Source organism: Urocampus carinirostris, chromosome 18, assembly GCF_059441175.1.
Source record: "Urocampus carinirostris isolate Australia breed hairy pipefish chromosome 18, RoL_Ucar_1.0, whole genome shotgun sequence".
Lineage (NCBI taxonomy): Eukaryota > Metazoa > Chordata > Actinopteri > Syngnathiformes > Syngnathidae > Urocampus > Urocampus carinirostris.
The window spans coordinates 27,753,291-27,780,048 of NC_142366.1; the positions used below are offsets into that span (position 1 = coordinate 27,753,291).

The 26,758-nt window shown below is 43.1% G+C and overlaps 1 long non-coding RNA gene across 1 annotated transcript in view; it reads right to left on the reverse strand.

The window, feature by feature from the left end:
- Positions 1-13,656, reverse strand: part of LOC148348774 (uncharacterized) — a 99,612-nt gene extending 85,956 nt beyond the window's left edge. Inside the window, exon 1 of the long non-coding RNA XR_015847753.1 lies at positions 13,601-13,656. This is a non-coding gene — a long non-coding RNA (uncharacterized LOC148348774). The remainder of the gene's footprint in view (positions 1-13,600) is intronic.
- Between the last annotated feature and the right edge of the window lie 13,102 nt (positions 13,657-26,758).

Below are 26,758 nucleotides of genomic sequence, written 5' to 3' on the forward strand. Positions count from 1 at the left end.
ACCATCTTACTCTAATGATAACCTGCGACTCAAACCAAGAAAAAAATGTCCACTTTTCAAATGCATCGAATGAAAGGGTTGTGCACTTAAAAGAAGAGATAGTCAAGTCATTTTTATTTGTGTAACGGGTGTAGTAATAACTTTTGTTCTATTGAAATTCCTGCTGAAATATGTGTATAGTTTTTGGTAAATCTCCTGCAATGATGCGTCCAACAGTGCCATCTGCTGGTATGGGGTGGGGTTTGGTTTTGGCTTCTGACATGTGACCAGGAGGCGGGGTTTGTTGGCAGTCTTACCAGAGAGAACTGCAATGGTAAGACACATCTTTTGGTGCTCCACAAACGAAGTTAATTTTAAACATTATAACCCCAGCTGACAAATCTCTCAACATGCACAGTAATGTGATTGATATTGTCAAGCTGTTTATTTTCGTTTTGTTTCTGTTTTACTAAATTATAAATTCCCCTTGTAGAGATCAAATAGATCAAAGCCAGCAGAAAAGCTAATGTTGTGAGTCATCCATTTGCAGGTAACTTGTACCCGTTTTTTTATACTTATTGTTTTTATTTCTATTTTCTCATATACATTAAAAAAAGGATGATGCGCCCTCTGTTGGCTGCGGCTGCATCGGCTCGCTACAACGGGTCAGGTGTATCGACATTTCGTTCTGTGTACATTGTTACAAAGAATGACAATACAAAGGAAATTATTATTATTATTATTATTATGTTGGTTAAAATTCAGACGAAAGAAAAATATGTTGAATCCATTGTAAACGTAAAAAAAATCCACTATACGATCTCTTGTTAAAAGTATCTTGTTAAAATGTAAAGATGTAAAAATGCATTGTGATATTCTAAAATGTATTTTATGTAAAGTGAAAAGAAAGCTCTTTGATATGCTTTGTTGGCAGTCTTACCAGAGAGAACTGCAATGAGATCAAAGCCAGCAGAAAAGCTAATGTTGTGACTTATCCATTTGCAGAAACTGTAATAATAAAAACCTCATCATCCAGTCCAGCGTGAATGTGGATCTTTGGTGGGACACGTACACCGCGGTTACATTTGTATAGCCCTTAATCACAAAGAGTCTCAAAGGGCTTCACAGATTATTACACTGTATTACACAGACTATTTTTCAGCCGAGGAGAAGAGTAGGTTATTCATATGCTATGGAGTAGAAGTGAGTTTTAAGCTTAGATTTAAACATTTCCACTGAGGTTGCAGATCGGATCTCAGGGGGAAGAGCATTCCACAGCACCGGTGCCCGGGTGGAGAACGCTCTCGAACCAGTCACGGCATTTAGATGGACCAATGACTAACATTTCGGTCTTTTCAGAGTTAAGACGCAAGAAATTGAGTTACATCCACTCTTTTATCTCAATGAGGCAGGCCTCCAAATTTCCACGGTTTAGTGTGAGAGATTCCTCCAACGGAAGATATAGTTGAGTGTCGTCTGCGTAGCAGTGGAAGCTGATATTGTACTAGCGAATAATATCACCTAATGGAAGCATGTAAATGCTGAAAAGAAGGGGGCCAAGCACTGAACCCTGCGGAACACCACAGGTAACATTAAAGGGCTCAGATGTCATTTCGCCATATTTAACGCAGTGCGTCCTATCTGAAAGGTAGGATCTGAACCACGAGGGAACGGTTCCTGAGAGACCAATCCATTTTTCCAACCGTTTTAGTAGGAAATTGTGGTGCACGGCGTCAAAAGCAGCACTAAGATCCAGAAGCAGCAATTACACAGACTATTTTTTCGGACTATTATTACACCATCCCCTGATCTGGAACCAACATGAGGGCAAGGAAAAACTCAAAAACCTCAACATGAGGAAAATGAAGAAACCTTGAGAAGGGACCGCACATGTGGCATCCCCCTCTCAGGATTACCAGACAGCAAAGGATGTTGCAATCACAAATAATACCGAGATATTGCCCACGAAAAGTATAGGTTATTCGTATGCTATAGAGTAGAAGTGTGTATTATTTTCGTTTTGTTTCTGTCGCCTTTTATGTTGGTTTTGCCGGACGTTGCATGTTGTGCTAAAATGTTAATTCCCCTTATAGAGATCAAAGCCAACAGAGAAGCTTTCCACGTGTTGTGACTCATTCATTTGCAGGTAAATTGTACCCGTTTTTATACTCGTTATTGTTCTTATTTCTATTTTCTCATATATATAAAAAGGATGATGTTGGTTAATATTCAGACCAAAGAAAAATATGTTGAATTCATTGTAAACGTTAAAAAAAACACTATACGATTAAATACAAGTTACATTTAATGAGAGCAATGAAGATTTTCACTGAGTGGGCTTCCGGTCACGCTGTTCCAAATTCGGAATGTTTGGGCTGGGGAAATTTTGATAACAGGACTCTGACGAAGGACATCAGGCATTGTTTTGATAAACGCTCGGTGTTGTTTTGAGTTTCTCCAGACATCGAGGCGAGGGGGTGGACCCCACGTGGGGGCTTTCATTGGCACGCCAGCTTGCGGAAAAAACGTGGGCCGAGGAGGAAACAGAAGATAGTGAGAGGAGGCTTGAAAAAAAAAACTCGAGCGACACTAATTCGGCTAATTCGATGGAGTTCACTTAGTTAAATGGTTCAAAAAATTAAATCTGCTCCCTTGTGGAAATGCCTGTCTCTTGCCCATCTTTTCCATCAAGAATTGAGCACGCATTGTTAGGAAAATGTAGGTTTTGTTTGGTTAATGGAGTCAGAAGACTATTTCCAACAATTTGGTAAACGGTACATTATAATATTTAAAACCTAACACTGGCAAAACCGAAACAACTTCAAGAGCCTTATTTACCCACTTTAATGGCAGACACTCGCACACCATTTTCATATTATGCAATGGTTTCCTTCCTTGACTTGATCGTTGGAAAGACAAAGGAAAGAAAACCAACAAAATCACAATAGAATGAGATGAGGTCCCTCTCAAGCACTAGGGGGACGGCGCCAATTGAATGAACAGGAAGGAATCAAGCAGGGCATTATTGCCATCTACTGTTAAAAAGTGGAACTGACCCTCCGTTTTTTTTCTTCTTCTTAGATAACAATTCCGAAGTGGTATTTAAAATTTTAAACCACAAAAAACACTTGAAATAAATCATTATTAATTCACATTGCACTAGACGAAAAAATAAGAATTCTGCACACTTGTCTTAAATGGACATTGTGTATTATTCCGTGACTGAGAGTGGTACAAAAATCTCCAACTATTAAAAAAAACAAGTACACAATATTGATTGGAATAATAAAAAAAAATATGCATTGATTACCATAATAACTCTGCTTTTTAAATACTCATGGTTGAGAAAAAATGTATTTATTTAAAAGAATATAAGACTCAACTGATATGATGGTCCACCATCTTGCTGCTAAGAGTACCCCCTAAAAAAAAAAGAAGAAGTACAGTATGGTCACTTTAATTCTCCATTGTGCTTTGTAGCACTCGTTTTCCCTTGCACTACACCAGGGTTCTCGAATCTTTTTAAGCTGAGAGCTACTTTTGGTTACTAATTACTGTAAAAGGCTACCAGTGCATTTTAAAACACACACACACACACAAACAGAAACAGGACCCAATTGCATAACGTTTACCACAAGTTTTATTGAAAGAAAGAGGAAGGGCGGTGTTCGTTAGGCGCGGGAGGCAAGTCGCTCTCATAATCCGATTGTGATCCGAACACGGGAGTGGGTCTTCCGTGGTGAGCGATGGCGGTGTCGGGAACAGAAAAACAAGTAGCAGAGCAAAAACGGGGTCGGAAGAAAGTAGTAAGCCGGGAAAGGGGTGTAGACGTGGTCGGGGACTAAAAGAGGTAAAAAGCCGGGACGGGAGAGTAGACGTGGTCAGGATCAAAAACGGGTCGAAAACGGCTTGCCTAGTGTTAACTGAGGTTCGCAGACGGACTGACAAAAGGCGACATTATTGATTTTGGTTATTTCTCCTTGATAAATCTTATTTTTATATCTTGTTTTGTGTAAGGAATTTACATAAAACAATATTTGAGAAGTGGAATGTTTTAATCTTTAGGGTGCAAAACCAGATTTGGCCCTACCTTTTTTGGACTTTAGCTCTTGTTGTACTAAAATGAGTCAATTTAGTTTGAGAACCCTGACATAGATCAATGGAGAGACTGTATAAGTATAAAAAGTTTAAGAATATATACATATATATAGGTGTTTTACATTGTTTTGTTTATACTTATTACACTTTCAAAATCTTTCAAATATTGTGCAACGGAAATTAGTTTATTTGACATTATGAAAATGTTGAATTTGTATTTGTCAGGACCAGAACGGAGACAGGACCCACTTGCATTACATTTCTCTCTGTTTTATTGGAAGAAAGGAAAGGGTTGACCCCACGATCCGGTAATCGCTGGGCGCGGGAAGCAGGTCGCTCTGAACGCGGAAGTGGGATGCGATGGTGTCGGGAACGGACAAACGGGTCAGTAGCCGGGACAGGAGAGCAAAACGTGGTCGGGGTCGGAAGTGAGTTGTAAGCCAGGATAGGAGAGTAGACGTCGTCGTGGACAAAAAGAGGTTGAAAGCCAGGAGAGGAGAGTAGACATGGTCAGGATCAAAAACGGGTTGAAGCCGGGGGACAACCGGGAGCAAAAAACAGGACAGGTGGGAGTCAGGATTGAAAAAGGCTTGCCTAGTGTTAACTGAGGTTCACAGACGGACGGCCAAAAGGGTCGGTAGCCAGGACAGGAGAGCAAAAACATGGTCGAACATCCGTGGCAAGCGATGGCGGTGTCAGGAACAGAACAACGGGTCAGTAGCCAGGACGGGATAGCAAAAACGTGGTCGGGGTCAGAAGTGAGTTGTAAGCCAGGAAAGGAGAGTAGACGTGGTCGGGGACAAAAAGAGGTCGTAAGCCATAGAGGAGAGTAGACAAGGTCAGGATCAAAGACGGGTCGAAGCCGGGGGACAGACGGGAGCAAAAACGGGTGAGAGTCAGGGTCGAAAAAGGCTTGGTGTTAATTGAGGTTAGCAGACGGACTGACAAAGGATTTTTGCATGGAAATTCTGAAAAACTACTGATATCCCACAACTACCAATGTGGTCCGTATCCAAAGTAAACAGACATGGTGTCATAGTTCCTCCAGATGTTCCTAGAAGGTCTCAATAGTTTGACATTACGTGATTTCATCTACAGTGGGGCAAAGACCTTTAACAATTGCGTCTTTTCTAAATCCAGGTGAGTTGCAAGCGAGCTCTACCCCGCAGTCAGGCTATTCTCCTACCTGGTAGGGGGCATGTTCACCAGATGAAAGGCCAGAACAGGCCACAGCATTCTAGCAACAGGGAACTAACAGCCCAAGCTGTGGATTGAAAGGTCACCATTGATTTCCCTCCACTGCCTCAAATATCCTTTTTAATTCATATTAGATTGAGATTTGTTCTGTTACGCCTCGTTTTTTGGGGGAATGAACTCACCCACAATGCATTGCTCTATAGTTTCAAATATACATTTTTCCCGGACCTAAAAAATGAAATTCGCCAGGGATTTGAAAGCGCACCTAATAACGCAGTGCGTCTTATATACCGCAAAATACATTGGTTAATATTGTATATTCGATGTTTTACGGTGTACTACTGTATTTTAGCAATAATTGATCAAGCGACAGATACAGTGCATCCGGAAAGTATTCACAGCGCTTCACTACTACCATTAATTTAATCTCTTATCTCAAAATTCTACACAAAATACTCCATTATGACAATGTGAAAACGTTTTTTTTTTACTTTTTTTGAATTTATTAAAAATAGAAAACTAAGAAATTTACATAAGTATTCAGTTTTTGCTTAATACTTTGTTGATCCACCTTTGGCAGCAAATACAGCCTCAAGTCTTTTTGAATATGATCCCACAAGTTTAGCACACCTATCTTTAGGCAGTTTTGCCCATTCTTCTTTGCAATAAGTCTCAAGCACAATCAGGTTGGATGGGAGACGTTTGTGCACAGTCATTTTCAGATCTCTCCAGAGATGTTCGATCGGATTCAAGTCTGGACTCTGGCCGGGCCACTCCAGGACGTTCTTGGAGTGGTTCTGAAGCCAATCTTTTGAGATCTTGGCTGTGTGCTTTGGGTCGTTGTCCTGCTGAAAAATGAACCTTCGCCCCAGCCTGAGGCCAAGAGCGCTCTGGAGCAGGTTTTCATCCAGGATCTCTCTATATATTGCTGCATTCATTATTCCTTCTATCCTGACTAGTCTGCCAGTTCCTGCTGCTGAAAAACATCCCCACAGCATGATGCTGCCACCACCATGCTTCACTGTAGGGATGGCATTGGCCTGGTGATGAGCGGTGCCTGGTTTCCTCCAAACATGGCGCCTGGCATTCACACCAAAGAGTTCAATCAGAGAATTTTGTTTCTCATGGTCTGAGAGTCATTCAGGTGCTGTTTGGCAAATTCCAGACGGGCTTCCATGTTCCTTTTACTAAGGAGTGGCTTTCGTCTGGCCACTCTACCATACAGGCCTGATTGGTCGATTGCTGCAGAGATGGTTGTCCTTCTGGAAGGCTCTCCTCTCTCCACAGAGGAACGCTGGAGCTCTGACAGAGTGACCATCGGGTTCTTGGTCACCTCCCAGACTAAGGCCCTTCTTCCCCGATCGCTCAGTTTAGAAGGCCGGCCAGCTCTAGGAAGAGTCCTGGTGGTTCCAAATGTCTTCCATTCACGAATAATGGAGGCCACTGTGCTCATTGGGACCTTCAAAGCAGCAGAATTTTTTCTGTATCCTTCCCCAGATTTGTGCCTCAAGACAATCCTGTCTCGCAGGTCTACAGACAGTTCTTTTGACTTCATGCTTGGTGTTTGTGCTCTGACATGCACACTCAACTGTGGGACCTTATATAGACAGGTGTGTGCCTTTCCAAATCATGTCCAATCACCTGAATTTACTGCAGGTGGACTCCAATTAAGCTGTAGAAAGATCTCAAGGAAGATCAGTGAAAAAAAGATGCACCTGAGCTCAATTTTGAGCTTCATGGCAAAGGCTGTGAATACTTATGTAAATGTGATTTCTTAGTTTTCTATTTTTAATAAATTCAAATAAAGTAAAAAAAAAAAAACTTTTTCACATTGTCATAATGGAGTATTTTGTGTAGAATTTTGAGATAAGAGATTAAATTAATACAATTTGGAATGAGGCTGTAACATAATAAAATGTGGAAAAAGTGAAGCGCTGTGAATACTTTCCGGATGCATTGTACTTCTTATTAAATTGACACTCTCATAGTCCAAAGTAAACGACTTTTTGAAGTTTCTATGAGTATTGTGGGTAGACGTAAAACATGCATCTGCTATAAAGGCCTGACTGAAACCACATCACCGTTTTGAAATCTTTGAATCTCCTGAAGACAGGAAAAAGCTCCAGAGGATCATCAAAACAGCCCAGAGAATCGTCGGCAGCTCTCTGCCCAGTCTGGAGGACATTGCCTGCTCTCGCTACCTTAGCAGAGCAGAAAACATCATCAAGGACTTCTCACCCCGGCCACCATCTCTTCGACCTGCTGCCTTCCGGCAAGCGCTACAGGTCACACAAAGCAAAAACGAACAGACTCAGAGACAGTTTCTTCCCCACAGCCATTACCACCCTAAACAGACACCGCACAAAAAACTGAAAACTGTTGCAAAAAACTACCTCACACGTATGTAAAATGGTACTCACGTACATGCTGTCTGCACTATGTTTGTTCACTGCTCAAACAGACACCGCACAAAAAAACTGAAAACGCGTGCCAACACTACCTCATACGAATATAATGTTACTCATGTCTTGTTCTTGCACATGCCGACTGCACTACGTTTAATGCTCAAATTGCACAATGTCTGACCATTTCCTGTTCTGCACTATGATGTCTATGTTTGCACCAATGCACATGCTGACTATTTTTGCACTATGATGACTTTGCACCAAATGCAATATTGCACAACCGTTACGATACCAACGTTATCACGACAACCCTGTATGTAACATCCCACATGCCGACATTTCTTGTGTAAATACCATGTAAATTATAACTATAGCCTTATCCCCCTTGTCTTATAACATTATCTTCTCTGTTCCTTTATCTTCTTGCTCATACCTCACTATGAATGTGTAAAACTGGAGTGTCATGCCCAATTTCGTTGTCACAATATGTTAGCCCATTTGTAGCAATGACAATAAAGGCATATTCTATTCTATTCTATTCTATTCTAATTGTTAGGGAGCAAAGATACAAATAAACAATGTCTGATTCATTATCAGATACACCAGATGTTTCAAAGGGCGTGTTTTTTTTTTTTTTTTTTACTTTCGTTTAATCTTTCTGGACTCCTTTCTGTTTCGTTTGTTCTCTTGTTTTTGGTACCGTGTGTAAATATAGTGTGATAATGACGTCTTTTCGTATGTCATCAGAATCACTAGTAGTCTTGATTACAGGCTTTGGCGCACTCACCGTCGTGACATGTTCTTTAATAGTTTCACAGATATTATCTAAAGTGTGTCATCACTACTTCGCTCTCCAAAGCTTTTACTATCCATTATTTATATTGTTTTGCATGCTAGCCTAATGTTAGCTACTTGACTATTGCTAGCTGCTGTTGTTTTTGTTAGCTTGCCGAGTCTTGGTGTAACATGCCTTCCAAAGCTTGTGAATATCGCTGTTTTGTCACAGGAAAGCTTTCACTAGTCTTTTTATTAGATGTTACCGATTACTGCTAAGTTAGCCACTTAGCGGCTAACTAATTGAACAAACCCAGTTGGCTGCTCTTTTTAGCGGCTCAGCGTATTTCTGTTTTCTGTTGTCGCTTGCGGGGATTCAAACTGACTTTTACTGATGCCGATTTGCAACAGTGACAGTCAAATTTAAAACTGAATAAACCAAAATCTTATTAACCATTGTCTGAGCAAGCAAAGTGATAAATGAACTATAGCAATGAAATAAAAACGTTTTATTGTCTCACCTTAACCTATACATGAAGTCAATTCACTGCTTTTTGTGATTGAAAGCATCAAAAGATTATGAAAAGAAGTACATGGAACAAGAAATCGCTGCACTTGCTGTTAAGCTTGCCAACACAATCACTAAATATATTGTTTGGGGTAGAGGTGTGTGCCAATCGGGATTTTAAGCCTCACTATCGCCCTCTGCCATGAGGCAAGAGAATTACATGCCTCACTCTGCATCTGCTCTCCACAGCAATGCAATTCATCTATCTATATCTATCTACTCTGGTCATATCCCTCGAGAGGGGTGACCGACAGCAAGATATACACATACAAAAAAAAAAAAGAAAATGAAAAAAAAAAATGGGGAAAAAGTAGCAAAAACATAATTTTTGGACCATGGCCAACCCAAATGCCCAAACACCCAAACTGTCAAGACCAGAACGGAGACAGGACCCACTTGCGCCCACGATTCGTTGTTCGCGGGAAGCAAGACGCTCTGGAAGTAGATCTTCCGTGGCGAGCGATGGCAGGGATGGAAAAAGCTGGTCGTAGAAGCAAAAATATGGTCGGGGTTCGAAGTCAGTAGTAAGCCAGAATAGGAGAGAAGACATAGTCAGGGACCAAAAGAGGTCAAAAGCAGGAACGGGAGAACAGACGTGGTCAGGATTAAAAACGGGTCGAAGCTGGGTACAGACGGGAGCAAAAAACGGAACAGGCGGGAGTCAGGGTCAAAAAAGGCTTGCCTAGTGTTTACTGAGGTTCGCAGACTGACTGACAAAACGGGACAGACAGGACTGGGTTCAGATAGTGATCGGGAGCCAATCAGAACCCGCAGTAGTTGGCGCCAAAGGAGCGGGCACAGCTGAGTCACATTAGTAATCAAGACACCAAACAAGTTAGGCACCTCGGCACCCAACTCGGTCATGCTTTCCTCCCTCCACATGAAACGAGACACAAGAAAGCCGCCATGTCTCTCAACACACTCTTCTGTTCAAAAGCAGGGCCCGACAGCTTTCACTGGTTTACCCCTGCCGCATCATACACTTTCCCTGCCCATCCCTTAGAACACGTCTAAACATCCAGTCCAGTTTTGTTTGAGTCTCAAAGGGCTTTACAGAAAATACACACGCAAATTCAATTCATTTGTGTGAATATTGTTTACAAAACAAGGTGCGAGCAGAGTCCTTTTGTAAAAATGTCACTAAATACTGCAAACCAGAAGAGTACAGTTGCATTTACTTTCATCTGTCTAACATGGTCAGTTATAGCCTTGGGAATTGAGTAGTCCTTAATTGTTGACCATTCCCACTATCCTTTCACAATACCTCTCCACTCATTCCTATCACATACAAGAGCTCTAGCTTTCCTGCAGAGCGCTCATAACACCATCCACCCTAGTCATTCGCCTCCCGGTCACATGTCAGAAGCCAAAACCAAACCCCACCCCATACCAGCAGATGGCACTGTTGGACTCATCATTGCAGGAGCCCATCCCAGCAATCATCAGGCAGTGGGCAGGGGACACACTGAACTGGTTGCCAGACGATCGCAAGGCACACGGGGACAGTCAACTCACTCGCTCAGTCACTCTTAGGGACAATTTGGACCGGCCAATTCACCTGAAATGCATGTCTTTGGAATGTGTGTCCAGCTACCGGACTTCCTGTGCAGAATTTGCATGTTCTCCCTGTGCTTGCGTGGGTTTCCTCCACATTCTAAAAACATGCATTTCAGATGGATTGGCCGGTCCAAATTGTCCCTAGGTGTGAATGAGTTGTCTGTCCCTGTGTGCCCTGCGATTGGCTGGCAACCAGTTCAGGGCGTCCCCTGCCCACTGCTGGCTGGGATGGGCTTCGGCACCCCCACGACCCTACAGAGGATAAGCGGTGCAGCTAATGAGATGAGATCTTCCCATGAGGCACTACGGCTGGGTGGTAAGTTACCGGATTCCGTTCCGCAATCTTCGTTCTATGAGAAAACGACCTCTGGTGGTCCACACCTTCACATCCAGTTTTTGATGCCATCTAAAAATGCAGCATATAAAACCGGGTGCTTTGGATCATCTTGACCTTGAGATGGAATAATTACCTGGTGTTGAATTCTGTTTTCCTTGCATAATAAATGCCCAGGTAATAAATTGAGGGAAATGGTAAGACAATGAGACGAGGACCTTTTCCCCGACATAAAAGCTCCAGTCAGCGGCGCCATAATTGCTTTTCATACGGCAAATTTGCTTTTACTTTCCCCTGTTAATGAAATTAAAGCGGAACATTCTTTTCACAATCAGCCGAGCTGTAGCCCTAAATGTCAGTGGCTCCTGGATTTCTTCATTCAATTTGAGCAAACACCCAAGAGAAGAGTGGGGGTATATGGCATGAACTGATTGACAGAGTTCCATTACAGGGGGCTTATCAGACCCCTGTCTGCAATTATCTAGGTTCAGTATGGAGGTGGGATTTGATTTTGTGCCAGGATTATAGTCAGGAGGAAGTGCGCGGAAAGGGCCCCTGCTCTCTCCGTAATTCTAGACTCGGTATTCGTCACTGTCAACGTGGTGTTCGAAAAACCGCCTCATACTGAACACCACGAAAACAAAAGAACTGATACTGGACTTCAGAAGGAATGGCAGGAATCCAGCACCACTCATCATAAAAGGAGACTGCGTAGAGAGAGTCTACTCTTGCAAATTTCTGGGTGTGCACATCTCCGACGACTCCTCCTGGTCTGCAAACACCAGAGCGAGGTAGGGAAGGCCCAGCAGCGACTACATTTCCTGAGAGTGCTCAGGAAGAAGCATCTAAAACAGCAGCTGCAGGTGTGCTTTTACAAAGCCCAAGTGGAGAGCATTCTAACGTACTTCATTACGGTGTGGTATGCTGGGTGCACAGCAGCAGATAGGAAAACACTCCAGAGGGTCATCAAAACAGCCCAGAAAAGCGTCGGTTGCTCTCTGCCCAGTCTAGAGGACATTGCCTGCTCTCGCTACCTCAGCAGAGCAGATGTTTCCTTTGACCTGTTGCCTTCCGGCAAGCGCTACAGGTCACACAAAACAAAAATAAACAGACTCAGAGACAGTTTCTTCCCCAGAGCCATTACTACCCTAAACACACACCACACAAAAAACTGAAAACTCTTGCAAACACACTACCTCATACGAACATAAAATGGTAATCATGACTATGTTTCTTGCACAATGTTGACTGCACTATGTTTACTGCTCAACTTGCACAATGTTGACTTTTTGCACTATGCTGACTATTTTTTGCACCAAATGCATATTATATATAACTATAACCTTATCCTCCTTGTTTTATAACCTTATCTTCTCTGTTCCTCATCTTCTTGGTTTCTTTACCTCACTGTGAGTGTGTGAATCTGGAGTGACATGCCCAATCTCGTCACAATATGTTAACCCATTTTGTAACAATGACAATAAAGGTATATTCTATTCTATTTAGTTTTTTCATGGTTGTAAAGATCGAACATTTTTTGTTAACATTTATTGCAAAGAGTTTTGTCCCCGAGATGTGATCATTCAGATACATACAAATGTTTTAAAAAGAGAAAAACATTTTGAATGTTAAGCCTGGGGATGTTCAGTTCAGTGTTGTGATTCCCGGTGAACCCAAATGCAAGAAGTAAATGAAATGAAATGAAATGATCTGCATTTATATAGCGCTTTTCAAGTCAATGACTTCCCAAAGCGCTTTACAATGTGCTCCACATTTCCCAATAGCGGCCTTGCAGCCATGTAAGGCGCTAACCTGCTTATTGGGGGTATTAGGGGTCAGTGTCTTACCCAAGGACACTTCGACATGTAACACGGAGCCGGGATTCGAACTGGGATCCCTTGATCCCAAGACGAGCGCTCTACCTCCTGAGCCACGGCAAGGTACTCAAAAACAGATAAAATATATAAACAAAGAAAATATCAGACAAATAGTCAAAAACAAAAAATCAGAACCAGAAATAAAAAAATGCAAAGATATTCTCTACATATTACAGAATCCCCCTGCGGCAGAAACTTTGCCCCCCACACACAAACGAATTCCGTCTATGGACTCAAGTTTCACATGCTACAAGACAACTATGTTGTTCTATTGGATGATTAGATTACAGGAGCAGACTGACAATGTTTTCGATTTGAATAAAAATCTTTGTGATCTCACAGGCCAATGTTTGAAGATTCCGGATTATAAAATGCTCATTTCGAGAGATTTTCTGACAGAGGTACCTAGCAAAACGCTAACTGTTGCCAAATAAACTGAGGTTTTTTTTTCTTAATCAATTTTTTCCGACATGGTTTCTCCTTTGTAAATTACAAATGCGAGTTTCTCTAGTCAACAATGTTTTTATTTTGTCATGCAAATAAACGTACTTCTAAAAATCAAACACATCCATTATTTATTTGTGTGTCTCCATTTTTTTCCTTGTGGACTTATCAGTTATTATCCATATCAATGAACTGAAAAATCGATGATTTGAAGATTAAATTACAAAAAATGTTTAGAGTATTTCTTCCTTCATGTTAAATGCTATGAGGCTATGTCGAAGCTGCTGATCGAATCGGTAATCACTAAATTAGATGTAAATGATATAAATGCAATTTCCAGCTATTTCTCTACAAAAGAAAAACTCACAAATCACGATGACACTGGAAAAAAGGTGATGGTGATCTTGACTGTGGAAAATGAAACTCTGCCGACACTGGGTGCTGTCTAAAATGTCCTTATGAAGGTTCTGGCTTATTAAGGACAGGTGTGGGGTGATTGGACACACCTGTCTAAATAACAGACCGCTTTGGCGCCCTCTGGTGGACGGAGGTGCGCCAGACTCCAACACTCAGTTTGAGGACCAGATCCAGACTTTTGTTTTAGCTTGTTAACACATTTTCCTGGTTCTGAATTGTTTTGAAGAATGAGCATTACAGACAGACAACGATTTTTTAATAAAGACCAGAAAGTCTTTTGCTCTTACTGTAATTATCTGTCACGGTTGCCCATGGTGCCCAATTGGCCCCGCCCTTTTGGCGTCAGCTGCGGCTCGTTGACTGATTAGCTTTCCTCCTATTTAAACTCAGTGCACTCACCCACCCTTTGTCAGTCCGTCAACGAACCTCTGCACTCGCAAGATGTGTGTTGTGATTCTGTCCGGTGTTCTGTTTGTGTACCCTGTCCGGTATCTCATCTCATCTCATCTAATCAGCTGCACCGCTTATCCTCAGTAGGGTCGCGGGGGTGCTGGAGCCGATCCCAGCAATCATTGGGCAGTGGGCAGGGGACACCCTGAACTGGTTGCCAGCCAATCACAGGGCACACAGGAACAGACAACTCACTCGCTCAGTCACACCTAGGGACAATTTGGACCGGCCAATCCACCTGAAATGCATGTTTTTTGGAATGTGGGAGGAAACCGGAGTGCCCGGAGGAAACCCACGCAAGCACGGGGAGAACCTACAAACTCCGCACAGGAAGTCCGGTAGCTGGATTCGAACCCACACAGGAGGTTCCTAAGACCTTAGAACTGTGCCGCACACGCGCTAACCACTGCGCCGCCGTGCTGCCCCTGTCCAAGATCATTCCCGTCTATTTTGTCCTGTTTATTATTGATCTCCAGTTTCGTTCCCGTCTAGTTTGTCCTGTTCAATTTCGATCCCGTCCTGTTTTGATATCGGTCTCCGGTCTCCAGTGTCTGGTATCGTTCCCGTGTATCTCATTCTGTCTGATCTCTTTCTCCTGTCTCCTATCTCTGTTATCAATCCTGTCAGTCCCGTTCTGTCCGGTATCAACTTCATCTGTCTGGTATCGGCTCATGTAACTGGTATCGATCCCGTTGGTCTCTGGCTTCCACTTGATCCACGCCAGACTTCTTTCTTTCTTCTTCTGCTCAGCGATTGCCGAATCACTGGCGTTTGTGTTATTGTTCATTTCCCGTGAAATAAAGCTTGTGTGAGAAACGTTACGCACCTGGGTCCTCCTCCTGTTCCGGTTCATGACATTATCTGCCTAGAACTGTTAAACATACATAATAATAATAATAATAATAATAATAATTTCCTTGTATTGTCATTCTGTGTAACAATGTACACAGAACGAAATGTCGATTGCACCTGACCCGTTGTAGCGAGCCGATGCAGCCGCAGCCAACAGAGGGCGCCGCCGACCACTTTTTAAGTCTTAGGAATGACTCGGCCGGGGCGCGAACCACCGACCTCCCAGTCTCAAAGCGGGCGCCTTACCATCTAGGCTACTGAGCTGGTCATTAAAGTGCAATCACAATTAAAGTGTAAAAACATTATCATTAGCTACCAATTCTTACCCTTAGGATAAGGATAAATTACATAAGTATCACAATTAAAATCTTAACTTCATTTCAATTTCAGTTCAAAACAAAACTTAGTGCAAACTAATCCTTTGGACAAGAGTAAACTTAGAGACAGATTATATTTGAGATACTAAAAAAAACTGGTGAGAGTATTGTGTGGACTGCAGTATACGATGACAGAAATTCTGTACAATACATACAATGTTTTGTAAACAGCCTAGTGTTAACTTTATAGTTTAGTACATACTCAAAATAAGGAGATAAGGCATCAATGGATTTTGAACCTGCAAGAAGATAAGAAGAGAGCCTGAACCTCGGATAAGAAATTCCAACCTGTTCTCGAAGACCTCCTCTTTGGTAACCTCGGATTAAATATCCGAGGTTACGAACATGGATCTACCCTAAAGGGTGCGGTTACTAAGTCAATATTTTTTTTTAAAGCCCATAATCACAAGGAGTCTCAAAGGGCTGCACATACCAAAGATTATTGCAAACCACAGACTATGGACACCATCCCCTGATCTAAAACCTACCTGAGGGCAAATAATACAGATATTGTCAACATAAAATAGTGTCATGGTTGCCCTGTTTGGAACACCTGTGGCAGCTTGATTGCCGCCAACAGCCCATAAAAGCTGATTGGTGGCCACACCCTTCTTAAGCCCCTGACTGCAGTTTAAACTTTGTCAGATCGTTGCAAGCTGTTGTGTTCCACTCAGTGAGCGTTCCTGTCCGACTTCTTCCCTGTTAAAACCCGTTTCCTGCCTGATTCCCGTTTTTCGACCCGTTTCCGAACCTGACTACGCCTGTTTTGCCTGCCGCCTGCCTACGACTGCTATTACGAACTCGACATCGCCTTTGATCTCCAGCCCTGGTCAAACGACGTGCCATTCCCGCCTGCCTTCTTCCGACACGGAAGTGTCACCCCCGCCTTGCTCGATCCCGCTCTCCGCCAGTCTTCGGATCAAGCAATCAAGCAAGCCTTACTCTCACTCTCTTTCAATAAAATCTGAGAAACGCATGCGATTGAGTCCTGTGTCCGTTCCGGTCTGTGACAAATATAGGTAATTTATAAGCTATAGAATACAAGTGTGTTTTAAACTTAAATTTAAACATTTTCACTGAGGTTGCAGATCGAATCTCAGGGGTAAGAGCATTCCACAGAGTTGAGAGTGCTATCGAACCTTCTGATTTCTTCTTGGCTCTTGAGATCACTAGTAGACCAGCGTTTTCAGAGCGAAGGCTCCGGACCGGAACATAGGGCGAAATTAAATCAGAAAGATATGAGGTAGCAAGTCCATGCATGATTTTGTATAACACCAACAGAACCTTAAAATAACATCATAAGCTAACAGGGAGCCAATGCAGGTTAGCTAAAGTCGGGGTCATGTGACGAAGACGACTTTGATGGCTTCAGTTCTAAGGAGGAAGATGAGGACGGTTTACCGTGATATTTACAAGTAAGGTAAAACTTTTTTCACAGACCCGTTTACTGTGTTGCGAGCGTGTTGCTAGTGTGTTGCTACCATTAAGTGCCCTGTCACATGCACCGTTTGGGACGAAAGTTACATTATTATTATTAAAGCCTTGAAAACTCTCTCGGTGTACCGTCTTTCTTTGTAATTTTGTGTAACCCATGTATAATATGTATTTGCAACTGTATATTTTTGTAATGTCTTTATTTCAGACACTTTTTCTGATATGTTTCGCACGGGCGAATAAAAAAGAAGGGGCGAAAAAACCGGAAAGTGGGGACCGGTAAAGGTGAGTGTTTGTGGATATGGCGGACAATAGTGGATATATATTTTTCCCACCCTTACCTTTGGAAATATACACTTTTTTCCTTGGATTACTTTCAATGGGACCCGGATTCTGCAGGTCTGCATCAAACCTTAAGTACCAGTATCATTTTCTGTTCATTTTGCCGGCTGTGATTTTTGGACTGTGTACTGTAATGAAGGACATTCAGTTTCAATCGCGGGACTTAAAGTCGGGTCTGGGTTAACTTGACGTGTTTGTGTTACATTTTTTTATAATGTGGGCGCATGCGGCTTATATACAGGTGCGGCTTGTGTAAATACAAAATCGGTTTTCTTTTTAAAATGTGGTGGGTGCGGCTTATAATCAGATGCGCTCTATAGTCCGGACTTAATGGTAATATTCTTAGCGTGTGTTAGTGAGGACAGATTTTTTTGAGAACAAGTCACGGCATTTAGATGGACCAATAACTAACATTTTGGTCTTTTCAGAGTTAAGGTGCAAGAAGTTGAGTGACATCCATTTTTTTATCTCAGTGAGGCTAGCTTTAAAAGGTTTGGTGACCCAAATCATTTCTCCGAAGAGTAAAATCGATCACCTAACTACCCCGCGACCACTTCACTTGATTCTCTTTCGGACCCTTTGCAGTCTATGCAGTTTTCGCGTTCAGCACCGGTCAGCACAATCACGATGGGCTGAGTACAGCGGTCCTTTGATAGGCCAGGGAAATAAACTCTTCAAATCTCAGACGCAACCCAAACGTTGAAAGACAGGCTAGCAAATCACCCAGAGGGAGCAAACGGGGCATGTTCGACTCCGGTCGGGTCGGCAACGCGAAGAACCTCATTACGATGCTAAACCTTTTTATGCAGATCGCTGCAATGAATTGACTCTTCTTTAAGAACTTGACCAAGTGAGACAGACAAGGTTCCCTGTAATTTTGCAGGGGTCTGAGCGTTCACACAAAGTCGGTGAGCAACGCTTGAAACAACAGTGAGCAACCATAATCCCAAGTGTGGCAAGATAATTCATTATCAAACATGTCCAAAACTTGACATCAAGTTACATTTTGCTGAGTTTCCGGCAATGCAAAATGATTTTTCTCTTTTGAATGAATTGACTCATGTACTATTGCAAAGGTTGTACGGCCTACAAACGTCGTTTGTTCTTACAATTCTCTCACAAGATATCCATTTCTTTTTATTTCCTGATATATTTTGTCGCATAATATTAACATTTTTGGGGGCTTCTTGAGTCGGTTGCAAGATACAGAACTGTACTTAAGCACATGTTTTCGTGGAAGTACAATGTTGGCAACAAGATTTACTTGATAGAATTGGAAATTATTTGAATGCTACACAAACTTTTTCTTCGTGGAAAATAAGAGGGAACATTGGTGTCGAGCGAAGATAGTCGTAGACTACAGGGATACTGGTCACTAGCCGGGACTGGAGAGCAAGGGCGGTATCGAGTTCAGAAAAGAAGTCAGCAAAAGGTCTCACGCAGGAAACAGGGCAAAACAGATCGGTGGTCAGGATGGCAGATCAGGGCAGAAATGGGTCTGGAAACAGGTCGGCAACAGGTATCAGGCAGGAGAAAACAGGGCAGGAAAATGTCGGACAGAATGGGGCGGCAGTGGCTCAGGAGGTAGAGCGCTTGTCTTTGGATCAAAAGATCGCAGTTCGAACCCGGCTCCTCCGTGTTACATGTCGAAGTGTCCTTGGGTAAGACACTGAACCCCTAATGCCCCCAATAAGCAGGTTAGCGCCTTACATGGCTGCACGGCCGCTATTGGGAAATGTGAAGCACACTGTAAAGCGCTTTGGGAAATCTTGACTTGAAAGGCGCTATATAAATGCAAATCATTTCATTTTCATTTCATTTGAATGAGCTTGCCTAGCTGGGAGCAAAGGTTCGCAACGATCTGACGCCGGCAACAGGGAGCCGGGGGGCTTGAAAAGTGGCAGGGAGCCAATCAGCGACCAGGTCTGTTGGCGCCAATCAGTAATCATGACATGTTGAGAACCAGCGGAGGTGCTAACCACATGGTGTGTGTATGTTAACTGAAATAAAAGCCTCATCATCCAGTCCAGCCTGAATGTGGATCCTTAGTGGGAGGGGTAGACTGCAGTTACACAACCCCAAAAGGAAGCACTTATGAGAATAAAAAACATCAGTGCAACTTTTGAGGACATCACAGTTTGCTAAAAACATTATCCAAAATATGCAGCTGCATTTAGCGAGTAGTTCTTCCTTAACGTTTTAGTCTATGTGAAGCCTTCTTCTGAAGTCCTTTAGCTTTTTCCTATTGGCCATCTTCTCCCCGCATAATGGTTTGCCGACTCCTCCCATGGGCGAGCCAAGGAAGCCCCCTGGGCTTCACCATCTCGTAGACGAGCGTCCCGATGTCTGGGGTACTCAAACCTGTCTCAAAAGGTTCCTCTACGATTCAGGGAGTAGAGAATGTTAATGTTTTTGTCTCCGTATGAATATGCATTTAAACCGATTCCCATTATGATTGCAGTTTGGTGCGCATATGGGGTGTTTGCAACAACTCTGCATATAAAATGAGCTGCACTTCTTTTGTGCCTCTTTCATGAACTCGCCGCGAGTTCCCCGTCTGCTAACGCTAAACATGGCAGCTCCAAACCCAGACAGGTGGGAGACTTCATTTGGAATTCATGAAATCAGATTTCAAGGAGAGCAGCTGAGGCATTTGTTTTGGTGGTTATTCCTTACAGGATTTATTTGTGCCATGGTTTGGTGTTTTTAAACGACTTACAGTATGGTTGCAAATGTCATGATTACTGATTCCAGGCGCCAACAGCCACGGGACCTGATTGGCTGTTGGACTCTTTTTAAACTCTATCTTCCGAAAAAAACTCGTCAGACCGTCTGCAAACCTATGCTCTCAGCTAGGCAAGCTTTTGTACTCTCCGACACCTGATACCTGTTGCCGACCTCTTTTCTGGACCTGTTTCTGTTTTTGCTCCTCCGACCGACGATCATCGGATCGTGGATGTAAGCACTCTTCTCTTTCTTAATCAAAACTGAGTAAAACGAACGCAAATGGGTCCCGTCTCCGTTCCTGGTCCTTGACAGAAAATGTATCCGAACAAAAGTGAATCCAGTTTGTTATACGTGGGGGGCAAAACGAATCAAAGGCAGTTCAATCAGGAGGATAAATCCCTGTAGTTCACAGGTGTCAAACAGGTGGCCCGCGGGCCAGATCAGGCCCGCTAAGGGATTGAATCCGGCCGGCGAGACAACACTCAGAGAAGCGCAAGAGAAAAACAACCTGCAGGTTGAAATGTGTCCACTTGATGTTGCCAAAGCCAGGTGCCTCGAACAAAGACACTGTACTTGTATTTCTTTCTCTCTCTCTTTCTTTTCCACCCCCTTTCTCCCACTCTGTCTCTGTCTCTTTCACTCTCTGTGTCTTTCTTTTTCTCTACCTTTGTTGCTCTTCGTCTCTTTCTCTCTCTGTGTCTTATAAGCTCTTTTGCTCTAACTTCCTTTTTTCCTTTTCTCTCTTTTCTTTTTCACTGTAATAAAATAGGGTAATATGCAAATGTGGGGTTGGGGTTTAATGTGGGCTTTTACTCCCCAGGGTGGAGTTAAAGAGCCTCAAGACTCATATGATCTATACCCATTGAATTAAGAAATTACAAATGACTGAAAAAAGGCAGGGCAGCACGGCGGCACAGTGGTTAGCGCTTGTGCGGCACAGTTCATGTCATGGGAACCTGTCGTGGGTTCAAATCCAGCCCCAGACTTCCTGTGCGGAGTTTCTATGTTCTCCCCGTGCTTGCGTAGGTTTCCTCCGGGCACTCCGGTTTCCTCCCACATTCCAAAGACATGCATTTCAGGTGGATTGGCCGGTCCAAATTGTCCCTAGGTGTGAATGAGCGAGTTGTCTGTCCCTGTGTGCCCTGCGATTGGCTGGCAACCAGTTCAGGGTGTCCCCTGCCCACTGCCCGGAGATGGCTGGGATGGGCTCCAGCCCCCCCGCGACCCTAACGAGGATAAGCGGTACGGTTAATGAGATGAGATGAGATGAAATAAGGCAGAAGTGCAATTGTCTTTTAAAAAAGTAATCGGTGGAAAAATGTAAGTATCCTTCTGAATTAAATTTTCACACACACGCACAAAAATACAACCAAATACATCTTGAACTGAAAGCACGAAGACGCCAAACAATTCCATCAAAAGCTGAACTGACACTATGGATCTAGGTTTGGTGCATAAAGGCTGCTTTACAGGAAAAGTCAATAGTGTTGCTGGGCTCATCAATAAAGACATTTCCAGACCGGCCAGCTTGTATTACGAAAGAATGGCGGCTAATTATCCAAGGTTGATAATATTGACAAGACGCTTGTACTGCAGATGATGCGGACACCAAAGATAAGTCTGAATAATTAATGAAAGCCAGTTACAAAATCCCTTTCAAGAAAGAATAAAAAACACGGTTAAACACCGGTAATTGCGTAGAACTCAACGAACGTGATCACAGGACCAGAAAAATAGCAGACGGACGGACGATGATGATGGGGATCGAAAGCATTCTTCAGATAAATCCTTGTAATGAGCTGGCAAGAGATTTACATAGCTTGATGACTCAGGATTGTGAGCCATTACTGGCATACGGCCCAAAGTTTCATCCGCCAGACAATACCGACCAATCGGTTCTCGTCCACAGAGTTCAACAGGACCGCTAAGTGTCTGAATCGCGAAATCTATTGTTTTTGGAGACAAATCTCAGAGGGTGTTTAGTGAAAATGACAGTAATATGTAGCTTGCATTTTCAGTTGCAGGAAGTTGTAAAAGTTGTAAACACCACCTTATTTTTTTTCTGTTGCCTTTGGTCAGTCCGTCTGCGAACCTCAGTTAACGCTAGGCATGCCTTTTTCGACCCTGACTCCCACCTGTTTTTTGCTCCTGTCTGTCCCCCGGCTTCGACCCGTTTTTGATCCTGACCACGTCTACTCTCCCGTACTGGCGTTCGATCTCTTTTGTCCCTGACCACGTCTACTCTCCTGTCCTGGCTTACGACCCGCTTCCGACCCAAACCACGTTTTTGATTTCCTGTCCTGGCTACTGACCCGTTTTTCCATTTACGACACTGCCATCGCTCACCACAGAAGATCCACTTCCGCATTCAGAGCGACCTGCTTCCTGCGCCTAGCAAACACCAGATCTAGGGCGCAGCCCATCCTCTTTCCTTTAATAAACCTTGTGAGAAACGTAACGCAAATGGGTCATGTTTCCGTTCTGGTCCTGACATTCATAGGACGATGCCATTCAAACCAATGCCAGGTGCCGTTAATCACGACGGAAGAAGAAATGCGATGGCAGTGTTGGCATCATGAGTATACGTTGTGAAACATGTCAAGTTTCAAGTTCACTTTACAAAAATTCAAGCTCTTTTCAACCCTTTGAAAACACAGCATTAAAATTTAAGCATCTTTAATGTCATGTACCAGAAACGGAGACAGGACCCAGTAGCGTTTGTTTACTCAGTTTTATTATTATAGAGAGAGAGCAGTGCTTGCTTCCACGATCCGATGATCGACAGACAAGGGTAGCCGGGACGGGAGATCAAGGACGGTGTCAAGTTTGAAAACAAGGTCGGCAACAGGTGTCAGGCAGGTAGCGGGGCAAAACAGGTCGGAGATCGGGAAGACAGTACGGGGCAGAGACAGGTTCGGAAACTGGTTGGCAACAGGTATCAGGCAGAGAAAAACAGGGCAGGAACAGAGTCTAAACGTGAGAGCTTGCCGAGCTGGGAGCAATGGTTAGCACAACGATCTGACAGGGAGGGAGATTGGGAAGGCAAAACGGGGCAGAGTCAGGTCCGTAAACAGGTTGGCAACGGGTATCAGGCAGAGAAAAACAGGGCAGGAACAGAGTCTGAACGTGAGAGCTTGTGTAGGAGAAAATGCAGGTTCGATAATCGTTTAAGTCTTCTCTTACGTGATTCAACAAATGCACGGAGGCTTGCTATGAGGGGGAGTTCTTTATTGCGTCATCCCAAAGAACTCAGAGACTTTTAGACATAACAACGCTTTTATAGCTTCAATTTGAGTACAACCCAAAAGGCGGCACACTCCTCACATAACAACAAGGAAAATGCTGTCGTACCCTTATTAGGACATGTTGTTCGCCTCAGTTTGCTCAGAGAGTCCTTGCAGGTCCCATGCCCTTTTAAGGCTGCCAAGGACCTTCCCGAAATGATGTCAACATTCTCTCACAACTGTAAGCAAGTCTTTCTACATTTCTAAATGTATGCAAATCTATTCTACAAATGCAAGTCTATTTTCCACAACACTTGCCGAGCTGGGAGCAATGGTTAGCACAACAATCTGACAGGGAGGGAGATTGGGAAGGCAGAACGGGGCTGAGTCCTTTCCGGAAACAGGTTGGCAACGGGTATCAGGCAGAGAAAAACAGGGCAGGAACAGAGTCTGAACGTGAGAGCTTGCCGAGCTGGGAGCAATGGTTAGCACAACGATCTGACAGGGAGGGAGATTAGGAAGACAGAACGGGGCAGAGTCAGGTCCGGAAACAGGTTGGCAACGGGTATCAGGCAGAGAAAAACAGGACAGGAACAGAGTCTGAATGTGAGAGCTTGCCGAGCTGGGAGCAATGGTTAGCACAACGATCCGACAGGGATCTCTTGAAAGCCGAGGGTTTAAAAGGAGTTCATCAGCCAGTCAGCTCTCAGGGCTGTTGGCACCAATTGTACAGTCACAGGCAGTGTTCCCTCTAAGCTGCGTGCGTGCGCAATTGCGCACTGCTCGCACATTCTCAGCGCACAAGAAAATCTAGCCAGCGCACAAAAATAAGGGCTCGAAATTGCTAATTGAGAAGCGAATTAGGTCAAAGTTACAGTGCATGAAGGTAAAAATACACGGGTGCCCCCGACGTTGTGTCCTAAATGCGGTATTTTGAAGTCGAGTCGAAGTAGAACGAAGTTGAGTAAAGTTAGTAGAGTTTGTCGAGAACCGGCTTCTTCAGCTCGGCTCACTAAAAGAAACCGGCTCTTTTGGGTCCTAAACGGCTCTTCAGGTTGTTTTTGCTTCTTTAATCCCAACATGACCAATTATTATGTAAAATTATGCACTAAATGACTTAAAAGAAGGGGGGAATAGAACAAAAAAGAAAAAAATACCAAAATGAAAAAGTAGTGAAAAGCTGAGAAAAAAAGAAACAAAAGGAAGAGAAAAAAAGAGGGAAAAATTGAGGAAAAAGTCAGAAAAAAAGAAAAGAAAGAAATGTAGGAAAAAAGTAAATAGAGAACAAAAAGAAAAAAGTAACAGCTCGGAAAACACAATGAGATTTTTTTTAAAGGAATTTAAAAAAAAGTAGAAAAAAACGGATAAAAGAAGAAAAAGTTTGTGTTGCATTCAAATAGTTTCCCATGACATCAAGTGAACCTTGTTGCCAACATTGTACATCCACTAAAAAAATGTGTTTAAGTACAGTTCTGTATCTTACAACCAACTAAATACCCCACAAAAATGTTAATATTATGCGACAAAATAGATAATAATAATAATAATAATAATATCAGGAAATAAAAAGAAATGGATATCTTGTGAAAGAATTGTAAGAACAAACAACGTTTGTAGGCCGTACAACCTTTGCAATAGTACATGAGTCAATTCATTCAAAAGAGAAAAATCATTTTGCATTGCCGGAAACTAAAATGTAACTTGATGTCAGGTTTTGGACATAATGACTTAGTTGCCACACTTGGGATTGCTGTTGCTCACTGTTGTTTCAAGCGTTGCTCACCGACTTTGTGTGAACGCTCAGACCCGTGGAAAATTACAGGGAACATTGGTCACAGGTGCTCTGAATCGGCAATCATGACATCTAAAGATTTCAAGCACTCCTACAAACCTTTGCATATCAAACTGGTATCCCCTCACAGTTATCAGAAACAAAAAAGTAGCTCTCGCTTGAATATTGTTCAATCCAGGAACCCTCATCTCATCTCATTAGCTGCACCGCTTATCCTCAGTAGGGTCGCGGGGGTGCTGGAGTCCATCCCAGCAATCATCGGGCAGTGGGCAGGGGACACCCTGAACTGGTTTCCAGCCAATCTCAGGGCACACAGGGACAGACAACTCGCTCGCTCAGTCACACCTATGGACAATTTGGACCGGCCAATCCACCTGAAATGCATGTCTTTGGAATGTGGGAGGAAACCCACGCAAGCACGGGGAGAACATACAAACTACGCACAGAAAGTCCGGTAGCTGGATTTGAACCCAAACAGAAGGTTCCCAAGACCTTCGAACTGTGCCGCACAAACGCTAACCACTGCGCCGCCGTGCTGCCCCCAAGAACCCTCAATTTTCACAAAATATTCCACAAACTATCTGAGGTAAAATATGCTTTTCCTAAAAACTCTCATTTCAGGCAAACTGTATATAAAGTAGAAGCTTTCCTAAAAGCTGGATTAGCATGCAAGTTCCAAGCCTCCCAATGACATTACTAAAGCCATTCAAGGACTTTTCTTCATTTTGAGTGAAAGCATGTCAGATATGATTGATTTTGCCAGTATAATGCTGGCCTGGAGTTCCGCACAACTGTCATGGAAATAGGTTGACAGCTGGGCCAGATACTTTATCAGACTTACACAAACAGATTTGGCGGCGGCGCCCAGCCTGTGATTGTATTAAAATATGTATCCGGGGTTTAAAGGAAGCCCTTTGCGGACCGTGGGGGAATATGCGCCGCCGTGTCTGGAAACGGTGGCGAAAAGGTTTCGAAATCACTGGACCCTTGGAGTGATAACGTTTTTTTTCTATTCTTCTAGAATTGATTAACTGAAAAAAGTGCTTCTCTATTATTTTCTGCCATGTTTACACTTACCGCCAATGTTCCCTCTAAGCTGCGTATGTGCGCAATTGCGCACTGCCCAGAGCTTTTCCGCGCACAAGAAAATCTAGATAGCTCACAAAAATCAGGGCTCGAAATTGCTAATTAAGAAGCGAATTAAGTCAAAGTTACAGTGCATGAAGGTAAAAATACAAGGGTTCCCCTGACGTTGTGTTCTAAATGCGGTATTTGGAAGACAAGGTCGAAGTAGAACAAAGTTGAGTAAAGTCAGTAGAGTTTTTCGAGAACCGGCTTCTTCGGCTCGGCTCACTAAAAAGGGGTTCCAAACGGCTCTTCAGGTTGTTTTTGCTTCTTTAATCCCTACACGATGAAATATTATGTAAAATTATGCACAAAATGACTTAAAGAAAGGGGGAAAAGAACAAAAAAGAAAAAAATACCAAAATGAAAAAGTAGTGCAAACCTGAGAAAAAAAGAAACAAAAGGAAGAGAAAAAAATTCAGAAAAAAAGCCAGAAAAAAAGAAGTGTCATGTCCTGCATGGTCGCCATGACAACCAGCTGGTCCCGCCCCTTGACACCGGCTGACACAGATTGTCCTAATTACGTTTGGGATTCTTAAGGGCTGGTTTGGGGACTGCCGGTTGCTGGTTCATTGCGTTGTTCTGTTTTGCTCTGTTCTGTTTTGTTTGACTCGAGGAAGACCTGTCATGCCCGTTTGTTTGAGTTAGTGCTTTTAAGTCTGTTTTGAGAGTATTTCCTAGTCTAAGTTTCTGATTGCCTGTAAGCCTGTTTTTGTTTTGTTTTTGTCCCTGCTTGTTGGACGACTTTAATTTTCTAAATAAAAGTAACTGATCGTTACGCAATT